Source organism: Carex rostrata, chromosome 10 (assembly GCF_964058835.1).
Source record: "Carex rostrata chromosome 10, lpCarRost1.2, whole genome shotgun sequence".
NCBI classification, from domain to species: domain Eukaryota; kingdom Viridiplantae; phylum Streptophyta; class Magnoliopsida; order Poales; family Cyperaceae; genus Carex; species Carex rostrata.
The window spans coordinates 6,141,996-6,153,772 of record NC_135927.1 but is presented as its reverse complement, the minus strand read 5'-3'; the positions used below and the strand labels follow the sequence as shown (position 1 = coordinate 6,153,772).

General features: G+C 31.0%; 1 protein-coding gene across 4 annotated transcripts in view; it reads left to right on the top strand.

The window, feature by feature from the left end:
• LOC144560466 (uncharacterized) overlaps window positions 1-11,777 on the top strand; it is a 28,914-nt gene that overhangs the window by 2,255 nt on the left and 14,882 nt on the right. The window lies entirely within an intron of this gene.

The window sequence follows — 11,777 nt, the reverse complement described above, 5'->3', positions numbered from 1 at the left end:
AGGGTCGAATAGCGGAAGAGTTCATTATTCTGGTTTTCTTTCTAACAGTGCAACTCGAGTTGAATGGAGTAGATCACTGGTACACTCGGAAAGAAGCAGCTCTCTTGGGTCAATTTCACTTGTCATATTCATTATGGTATGAATTTTTTATTTTTTCAAATTTAATAAAGCCTTATTTTTCCAGGTTTCAGTATTAATTAATCTTAATTTTAATCGAATAGTTCAGAAGGTGATATTTTTTTAATTTAATAAATCCTTATTTTTTTTTCCAGGTTTCAGTATTAATTAATCTAAATTTTAATCGTCAAATTGTTCAGAAGGGTTTGCATTGCAAATTTGTCAATTACCTTGATTTTTGTTAGAATACTTGCATTATAATTTCAATTGCTCAGTCTTAATATCAGAAGGATTTTTTTTATTTAGTTTAACCATTTGTGTGTATTTTGTGCTTATTTATTATATCGAAATATAAAATGAGTACTAAGTAGCACTTGTTTTATGAAAAATGTGCCCTCCGTCGCGCTTCTTCTCCTATGTCGCGCTGCCACTTTGCCTCAAGGTACTATAGCTAACTAATTTCCCTGCCTCATGCATTTTGTCTTTGAACCTAGGTGATGATACCACAAGTATAACCTGTTGTATGTTCCAACTGATATGATTAAATCCTTGTTGGTGTTGGAATTAAGATTCTTAATTGATACTTGTTACTTTATTTCCAGTGAACAGAAAATTTATAGTGATCTTAAATTTGAATTTTTCAATATTAGGTGTGTATGTATTTAGATGGTGATATCAATAGGCACTGACAGTGAATTGTTTTGTAATTTCAATGCTAAAGCTCGTAATTAGTATCTAAAAGTAGCACTTTTGGGCATGTGTGCTGAAGTTTAATTTGGTATCTTTCCATGAATCGCTGAGTTCCAAAACTGGTCTAAATAAAGAGGGCTTACCAGATTTTGGTCCCATAACCCGACCTGGATTTGTTGATAGATTATATCAGTTTCTTCAGATTTTTCTGTAAATTCAGCCTCTTCATTTCTTTGCTGATAGATCATCATATTTTGGATTTGCGCAGCATGCAAATTATACCCATGGTTTTTGCATCTTAACTTGCTTTATCATAGGGCTGGCATATACAGTACCTAGATTTATTAGCAATGGCTGTTATGTTTTCAAACTGGTATGTACGGTACCCGTGATTGCTGGCAATGGCTGACAAGAAAAGGTGTGATCATCGTTTTCTTTTGAACTTCTAATGGTGTTTAATTATCCTGTAACTGCTGACTTGTAATGGATTTTTTCTTGTAATATATATATTTTTTGTTTTTGCAAGACAACTTGATGATTTGCATGCTCTTTTTTTTTTTTTTTCCCTCTTTTCTTTTTGTTGAAAGAGAAGTACCCAGAAAACAAATTGGTTAATCTAGGATCATTGTGTTAGGTTTTTGAAATTGATACGCTATATGGTTGAGTTTTTGATAAGCTTTTGTTTGGGCACAATAGATAAACTCAGATTTGAAAATTTTAAATTAAAGTTTGTCGATTGTTTGAAGTTCTGGTTTACATAATTGCATGGTTATGCATGATGAGGTTAAGCTCGGATTTTTTTTTAAGGACTATTTGTACAGTTTTATAATTATAGAGGTTGAATATGTGAAAATATTGTATTTTGTGATTGCCGAGGGTTGAAATAGGAAAAACATATACAATAATAATGACCATTTGATTTGATTCAACTGTATATGCTCATCACTTTTCCTTAGTTTTTGTTCATTTCCTTTAATTTTCAGGTTGTGACATTGTTGAAGCACTTCTCCAGGCATGAAACCTAGTGTCAATGAGAATTAGAATAAAAATAAAATAGCGATCATTATTACTTTGAAGATAATTAAACACAAAAATATATATAGTTTAGTTTAAGCACAACTTGGCTTCTTGAGACGTTACAATCATATATACATATATAATTTGTTCTCTTTGAATATCTAATATTTTGAAGACTTAATTATGTGTACATTTCATAGAATAAAATATATTCTAGCATATCATCTACTTTACTGACTTCACATGTAATGGTGTATGGATTTGAGAAGCTAGCCAATACAATTTCTTCTCTCTCATATTTAATGCCAGAAAAAAGTTGTACAAAAGTAAATAACCAACATGAAAACCGGGCTTTTAAAACCGAGCTACTCGTTTTTTTTTAATAAAAAAACGGCCCATTAAACTGGTTTTTAACTGTTCAATGACAGAGCTCAGACTTCTTATTAGAGAATATATATATATATAATCTCATGTTTTTTCAAATAGGCCGTACGTCCCCTTCAGAAGTTTGACCGCTCCGTTATCAAATAGCTTTTTTCCTTAATTAATTAATATGAACAAGATATGAGGGAGCGTGTGTTGTATTAATTAACTTTGAAAACATTAAAAATGTGACTAATCAGATTGCACGTACAGTACTCCTCACTTATTTCATGCCATGTGAAATTTGTGCGATTGTTAACAGGTGCCGCAATTAACTCTGATTCTACGGTCTGCTATTTTGAAAATAAAGATATGAGGAAAGAGTGCCCGTAAGAATACAAAAAGGATGATGCATTTTAACCGTCCTCTTACAAGAAATGGCGTGGCACAGTGGGATTGGTAAATTTTGCACTGTGACTCTGTGAGTGCTGTCTAGCCTCTAGTGTAGCAATGTCAGTATTTGTAAAAAAAACGTGAACTTTTGTTGTAATTGAGACAGATTATGTTCCCGCCACAATTGAGCAGGTTTTGGTCGGAGTTTGGATTCTTCTGTGGCCACACTGTGAAATGTGCATGTAACAGACTAATAAAATAATAATTATCATCGTTTAAGAAGTATACACATTATTATTATTATATTCATATAAATAATTATGGTATACTATATTTGATTGAGTCTTATGTAATATCTAAAATATTAGGGTCATTTGTAAAAATTACATGAGATAAATAAAAACATGATGATGTTAATATTTGATTGGGTCTAGGGTATTAATGGTCGGGCGGGTACGAGTATCCCGGGTATACCCGGGACGGGTACCGGTACGTCTCGGGTACGGGTAGGACGGGTACAAGGGTATTCGGGTACGGGTATGGTCGGGTATATTTTTCAAAAACCATATCCTACCCGTCCTATACCCGTACCCGTGTACCCTTGACGGGTAGGGCGGGTACGGGTACGGGTACGGGTACGGGTATTTTATTTTATTTATTTTTTTTTTTTTTTGCAGTTTTTTTCTGGTTTTTTTGTTGGTTTTTTTTTGCTGTTTTTTTCCGGTTTTTTTTCTGGTTTTTTTGTTGATTTTTTTTTTTGCTGTTTTTTTAAATTCGGATGAACAGTGGTCGGGTATCGGGTACGGGTACTCGGGTACTAGGGTACAAATAATAAATACATTACTGTAAATAAATTGGTTCGATTATTTCCCAACTGTATATGCTCACCAGTTTAATGAGCCGTCTTTTAAAATCGAGCTACTCGTTTTTTTTTTTTAATCAAAAGACGGCCCATTAAACTGGTTTTTAACGGTTCAATGACAGAAGCGGTCTCCTAATCGAACCAAACCGGAAAGGGCTCCAGTTTAATCCGGTTCAACCAACCTGTCTAGTCCGGTTCTGATAACACTGCTTTAAATTAATGGCATAAAGACATATAACATCTGGTTCAATTGGAGAAAATTACATTTTTTAAATAGAGAACAAGATTTTACACGCAAATATTGTGATTTTGTTATTGCTCTAGCTAGTATTCTATTTTATGTCTTCGCCTTATTTATTAAGATGCAAGCATAATATGATGAAAGGATATACTGAAAATTTTTATTTGTAAAAATATATTATCAACATATATAGTTATTGAAATTTTAAACTACCAATATTAATTAATTCTTTATAGTATAATTAAATCAAACATTGAATTAATGTAATTTAATTAAAAGACATAATTTGGTCATTGATGGAGTTCCAATAAAAATAAAACACTAATAAATTATTCGAAATAAGTATCATACACTTCCAATCTAAAAAAAGTATATTTACAAAAAAAAAAAGAAATTGAAAAAAAGAAAAGACAATTAAGTCGACATGATGGATACCCAACCTGTGATCAAAGATTGTTTCTTAATTTCTCTCCACAGAGCTCAGACTTCTGGCGCCCCACGTTTTAAGTTCAATTGGCTCGTGATATCCATGCTTCTGAAATAGGTTTTTTCAAATAGGCCGTACGTCCCCTTTAGAAGTTTGACCCCGACATTTTTAAAAATACCCAAAAAGAAAAACAAATTATTAATAATAACCAGATTTTTGGAAAAATTTTAAAAATGCCCAAACTGCCTCAAAATTCTGCGGTCCAGAATTTTTATTCCAAACCGCCTATTTTCTGGGCAGTCCGAGATTTTTTTTTTTTTTTTTTTTGCTTTTTTTGCAAATCAAATTTGCATATCTGGTTAACATAGCAAAATATCTTCAAAAATTATGAAAATTGACCGACATGTAGTATTGACATCGTAGAACAGGACTGTGAAGTTTTATAGAAAATCTCCGAATATATCGTGAGATATCAGCTCTAAAAAATTACCCGAACTGCTGAATATTTCATTATGAGCCCAAATTTGCACATCTGGTTAACATAGCAAAACACCTTCAAAAATTGTGAAAATTGACCGACATATAGTCTTGACATCGTAGAACAGGATTGTGAAGTTTCATAGAAAATCTTCAAATAGATCGTGAGATATCGGCTCTCAAAAATTACCCGAACTGCTGAATATTTCATTCTAAGCCCAAATTTGCACATCTGGTTAACATAGCAAAACACCTTCAAAAATCGTGAAAATTGACCGACATGCAGTCTTGACATCGTAGAACAGGACTGTGAAGTTTCATACAAAATGTCCTAATAGATCGTGAGATATCGGCTCTCAAAAATTGCCCGAACTGCTAAATATTTCATTCTGAGCCTAGGAAAGTCTGATTTACGCGTATGAGGTTTTCGAAAAGGGGAGGACAAGATGGATCCGATTGGTGCTTCAAAAATCGGGCATGAAAAATCCTGTTTAAGTTTTCGTTCGACGGCAAGTATTAAAAACAGCGATTTTTAAACCATCTTAATAAATAGTAAAAAAATTCAAAAAAATGTAAAATTTGGTCTCCAAGCACATTTTAATATAGATTAAATATCTAACATTTTGGATCGGCTATTTGAACTTTGAAACTAGAGATATGAGCGTGAATTAAAACATTAAAAATGTGACTAATCAGATTGCACGTACAGTACTCCTCACTTATTTCATGCCATGTGAAATTCGTGTGATTGTTAACAGGTGCCGCAATTAACTCTGATGCTACGGTCTGTTAGTTTGAAAATAATTAAGTTCCCCATCGATTGACCCACATGGAATAATAGTCTAAAAGAAAAAAGATTGAAATAAGTATGTAATTAATTAATGTGCTGAAAATAAATAATGAATAAGGACTTTATTTTTCACTTGTAATAAGAGTTAAACATGAATGATATATAGCATAAGTTAAAGAGTACTAAGAAATGACTTAACTTTAAGCCACAACCAAACAAAAATTAAGGAACTTAATTATTCCGTCTTAACCTAACCCACCCCAATCAAGACGTCCTATTATCTATAAATAGAAGGGGATTCTAAAAATCTAAAATCATTATATACACAGCCACAAGTATCTCCAAAAATTTAATCACAACACCTTTCATAAATGGCTTCAGGGTTTGAGAGACGGATGTCGGGACACTAAATAATTTTGTGGAGTTTTAGTTTTCTTGTTTATGGTGTATGCCAAATGCATTGATATCATCTTGAATGTAAAGAGAATAGTATATGAAAGAATTTATTTGTATTAAATTCTTCAATGTTTACATGCATGTACATGAAGGATCTTCATAGCCTTGCAAGATACTCTAACAAACTCCTAACAAAAATGCTAACAATCTTTGACCGTATAGTCTTAACGTGTGTTGTCTCTAACAAACATGATTTTTAGTTTCTAAAAATAAAAAATAAAAATATTAGTAAAAAGATTGTATAATTTTAAGTTTTGACTTCTCATAGAGTAAAGCTAATATACACTTAAGTGTACCGTACACTTAACTTTATAACCGCCAGATTTCTTTAAAAGTCGTGTAGATTCTTTAAAAGTCGTGGTAGCACGACTTTTAAAGAAATCTAATGGTCCTAAGGTTAAGTGTACGGTACACTTGGTACACTTAAGTGTATATTAGCTTTACTCCTTCTCATATTCTAATTTATGGCTATGCCTTTGTATATGTGCGGCTTATGGAGTGAGACAAAAGAACTACTTTCATATATATGTTAATGTTTAACGGTTTTTTTATTCAAATAAATAATTTGATATGTTATATTTTAATTATTATTGTTAATTGAATTCTTTTGTTATTATGGTCTCATACATATTAAGTCATTTTCTTTATAGTTGATCTAACATCTGTGCACTCGAAATTTAACAAATAATCTTTATTAAAACTTGATATAATCTTCATTTCTCATTTCTCATTTCTAGATAAAAATATTAAGCTATCTAAAAAAATATTATTGTAGTTGACCGCCCCACCCTTGAGCGGTTTGTAAAAAAAAAGAAGAAGAAGTTGACCACTCCAACGCGGGGCGGTTTGGTAAAAAAAGCTGACCGCCTCATGTTTGGGCGGTCAGGGCATTTTAAAAAAAAAAATTAGAGGATAGATTTGATATTTTCTTTACTTATTAATAAAAAATCGGAATTTTTTCATGTTGCATCGGGATTACATGATGCTCATTTTTAATTTTTATAAAGGTAAAATAGGAATTATAAATTTAGAAGTGTTATAGAATTAGAATAAATAATAAAGTTGATGAATTGAATAAATGTATGAGTTTTTATAATTTTGAAGAATAAATATGACATTATAAATTTTTGAGGTAAAAATACGTAATATTAAAGATTTTGAGGGGATACACAAAATTCACCCTAATTTGAACTAGAGCAATTCTGTCCTTGTCCAGATGGAATCTACTAGAATTGCTGCATACTTTCGTTAACTCAAATTTTGAGTTTAGAATCTGGACCGTCTAATCAGAATTTAGATTAATTCAGTAAAAATAAAATGTACGAGACTTCTTTAATATTTGTGCAAACACAGATAAAATGGTCTGAATTAGTTCTGATTAACTCAAAAATCATGAATGTAATTTCTTTTCCTTAAAACTCTAAAAAAAAAAAATTGGTCAATGGGTTCCCATATACCTTTTGTTTCCGTTAGGCACACGCAACAGATAATTAATTTTCGGAGAACCTTGTATAAGAACACTTTAAATGGCATAAAGACATATATATAACATCCTGTTCAATTGGAGAAAATTACATTTTTCAAATAGAGAACAAGATTTTACGCGCAAATATTGTGATTTTGTTATTGCTCTAGCTAGTGTTCTATCTTATGTCTTCGCCTGATTTATTAAGATGTATGCAAGCATAATATGATGAAAGGATATACTGAAAATTTTATATATAATTGTAAAAATTAGCAACATATATAGTTATTGAAAATTTAAACTACCAATAATATTAATTCTTTATAGTATAATTAAACCAACCATTGAATTAATGTAATTTAATTAAAAGACATAATTTGGTCATTGATGGAGTTCCAATAAAAATAAAACTCTAATAAATTATTCGAAATAAGTATCATACACGTCCAATCTAAAAAAAAAAAGTATATTTACAAAAAAAAAATGAAGAAAGAAAAGAAAAAAACCTCCTCACTGTACAAAGACAATTAAGTCGACATCATGGATACCTAACCTGTGACCAAAGAATGATATCTGATGCATGCACCAGATGCTTCTTTTTAGGGAACAATCTCATGTTTTTTTCTCTCCATAGAGCTCAGATTCATGCCGCCCACGTTTCATTGCAATTTTATCTGGAGTTTTAAGTTCAATTTGGTCTGATATTTTAAAAAAAAAAATTCAGTTCAGTATACAATCCTACTTTAAAAAAAGAAAGAGGTCGGTGCTGTTAAATTTTCTCCAGATTTTTTATTAATATTCTAAAAAATAAAGAAAATATCAAATTTGCCCTCTTAATTTTTTTTTAAATGTCCTGACCGTCCAAATGTGGGGCGGTCAGCTTTTTCTACCAAAGCACTCTGAGTTGAGGTGGTTAACTTCCTTTTTTTTTAACAAACCGCCCAGAAACAGAGAGATCAGCTACAGTAATTTTTTTTTTTTAGAGATCTTAATATTTTCAGGAATATCCAACCTGTGACCAAAGAATTAATGATATCAGTAGCCATATCATTTTATTAACTGATACATCGGTCGCCTCTTGGTAGAGAACAATTAATCTCATGTTTCTTTCTCTCTACAGACCTCAGATTGCTGCCGTATAGTACGTTTGATCAGAATTTTGTATGGAGTGTTAAGTTCAATTGGCTCGTGATCCATGCTTCTGAAATTGACGCCCCCCCAACTTTCCAGAAGTTAGTAGTCTGTTAGTTTGAAAAGTTTCCGATCGATTGAGCCACATGCATGCATGGAATTAATAATTAATAGTCTAATTAAAAGAAAAGATTGAAATAAATATGTAATGTGCTGAAATTAAATAAGTAATGAATAAGGAGTTTATTTTTCACTTAAGAGTTAAACATGAATGAACCTATGATAGAATAGAGTACTAAGAAATGACTTAATTTAGGAGAAGTACATTAACTCATTTCACTATATTATTGTTATCATTAGAGGTGTCAATGGCACCCTTTTATCCGTTTATCCGACCTTTACCGTATTCGATAAGATAGGTATGGATAAGAATTTTTTTTTTGTAAACTTATCGGATATGGGTACAGATAAAGATTTTTTTTGTTATCAAAACAGGTAAGGGTACGGGCAATGTTTTAATAATCGGTTCTTATTCAGTATTCGGAAAGCCACCGTATACCGCATATACAGTATGCGGCCGCATATTCGGATTTTTATTCGGATTTATATATTCAGATTTTCAAATGAAAAATCATAGGCATTAACTCTAATAAACATAAATAAACATAGATAAACATTACAAATAAACATAAATAAAACATAACATAAATTAGAACAAGTTAATAACCCACAATACAAATTACAAAACTACAAATAAGCATAAATAAAACATAAATTCAAACTTAAATAAATTAAATTATAACTTATTCTGTTCTTATTCGGATTCTTATTCTCTATTCGGAAAAAATTCGGTCGAATAGATAATATGCGGAAAAAAATATGCGGCCGAATATGCGGCTGAATATTCAAAACCAAATATTAGACCGAATACTCATTTTCTATTCAGATTCCAACTGAATATGAATATTCGACCGACTAAACCGACTTTTAAAACACTGGGTACAGATAAAGCCTATTTCGTACCCGTTATCCAATCGGATAATTATAAAAAAAATCATATATATTATATATCTTAATAAGCATTGAATTATTATCCATCTCCAACAGTCCAACTGGAAACTACTCTTGATCTTAAAATTTATTAAATTTTCTAACTTGAACAATTGACCATTTATGTAACTGTGTTAAACAATAATTTATCATTAAAGCACTTGAACAATTGACCATCTTGCTTTTATTTGTATACCTGATTTTTTTTATTAAAGAACAGAGATATTTGTGTTTTGATAAAAAAATAAGAGTGAGTCTATGGTACTATGCATATTACGATTTGACACCGTGCTACGGCTCTATATTTGAGTTTTCAAATCCTAATGGTCGATCCGAACCATTCATCTTGTTCTCCATATTAATATGTGTTTGGAGACCAAATTTTACATTTTTTAAAATTTTTTACTATTTTTTTCAAGCTTCTAAATAGCGTTTATAGCGGTGTAGCGGGGAGACAAAAAAAAAAAGCTTTAGCGAATAGCGGAGCTATAGCGAAAGCTATTATAAATAGCGTTTTTTTATTTCAAAAATTATATTTTATATTTCTACTAATAGTAAAAAGAGTGATGCTTCTATGGACATAAGGGCCTATTTGTAAAATGAATATATTTTTATTTTCAAAGTTCAAACAGCCAATCCGAACCGTTCATCTTGTTCTCCATATTAATATATCTTTGGAGACCAAATTTTACATTTTTCTGAATTTATTTACTATTTATTAAGATGGGTATAAAAAATATCAAATTCAGACCATTGAATTTTGTACCCATCTTAATAAATAGTAAAAAAAATCAGAAAAATATAAAATTTGGTCTCCAAGCACATATTAATATGGAGAACAAGATGAACGGTTCGGATCGACTGTTTGAACTTTAAAAATAAAAATATGTTCATTTTACAAATAGGTCCTTATGTCCATAGAAGGCTTTGCCTAGTAAAAATGTCTCATCAAGAAAACAAATATCAAATTAATTAAGAAGTTCTAATATTATTCATATTAAACCAATACAAAGTTCAAATTGTCATTCAAAATATCCCTAATTCAAAAACTATCGATATATTTTATATTCAAAATATACCACTACCGTATATTAATGCATGATATAAAATTTAATTGATATAGCGGTATAGCCCGCACATGTTCCATTGTATTGATATAGCTTAATAAAGTAAAAAAAAAACCAATCTAGATATTAATGCCCATTAAAATTGCAAAATCATGTTTTCAGAAAAAAAAAAATTGCAAAATCATAACCCATGTAGCATAGCGGACCGCTATTGCCGCTATTACCGCTACGCGCTACGCGCTATAGCGGACCGCTATTACCGCTACGCGCTACGCGCTATAGCGGACCGCTATTACCGCTATAGCGGTCGTAGCTTGATTAGCGCAGTTTTAGCCCGTAGCTTAGCTTTCTGGGTCCAAAACCGCTATAGCGGCGCTATAGCTTCGCTATAGCTAGCTATTTAGAAGCTTGATTTTTTTAGATATTTAGAAAATCACTTGATCTGAAAATTCTGGACCATCCAAAAACAGTGATTTTCAATAAATTTCAAAAAATGTAAAATTTGGTCTCCAAACACATATTAATATGGAGAACAAGATGAACGGTTCGGATCGACCGTTAGAATTTGGAAACTCAAATATAGAGCCGTAGCACGGTGCCAAATCGTAATATGCATAGTACCATAGACTCACTCAAAAAATAATGTAGTTAGAATTAATTTTCACATTAGTAATGTGATTATATATGCGACATATATTGCAGATATATTGCAGAAGGACACAAGAGGCATTCAAAGAGAGATCTTATGTAATGCTATCATTTATCACAATTTTTTATATCTTAATTAAAAATATTGATTTTGTTCCAAGGATCAAAATTTAAGTTTTCATTCTAATGTTTCAGTTTACTTTAATTAAATTCTGCTTGCTATTGTGATTTACTTTTGTTGAACACTCAAAGGGGCATCTCAAATAAACAAAAACGTTTCTATCTTTAGGAATTTAAATTTTCCAACGGTAGTCTCATGGAAATAATAAGTCTAACAATAAAATAATATAAACTGAATCAATAAAACATTTTCAAGGACATTGTACTCTAGTATTTTCATGAACCTCACTATAAAATATTATAAACAGACTTACCAAAACATTTGAAAGGGTTGTCTCATGGAAATAATTAATATGTCTCATTGCTTCCATTTTATTTCCATGCGCGCACTGGGTGTGAGGTATTTCCATAGGCTCTCAATAAAATATAGCATTTGGTCTGTTTAGCAGGTTATGGGTTATGC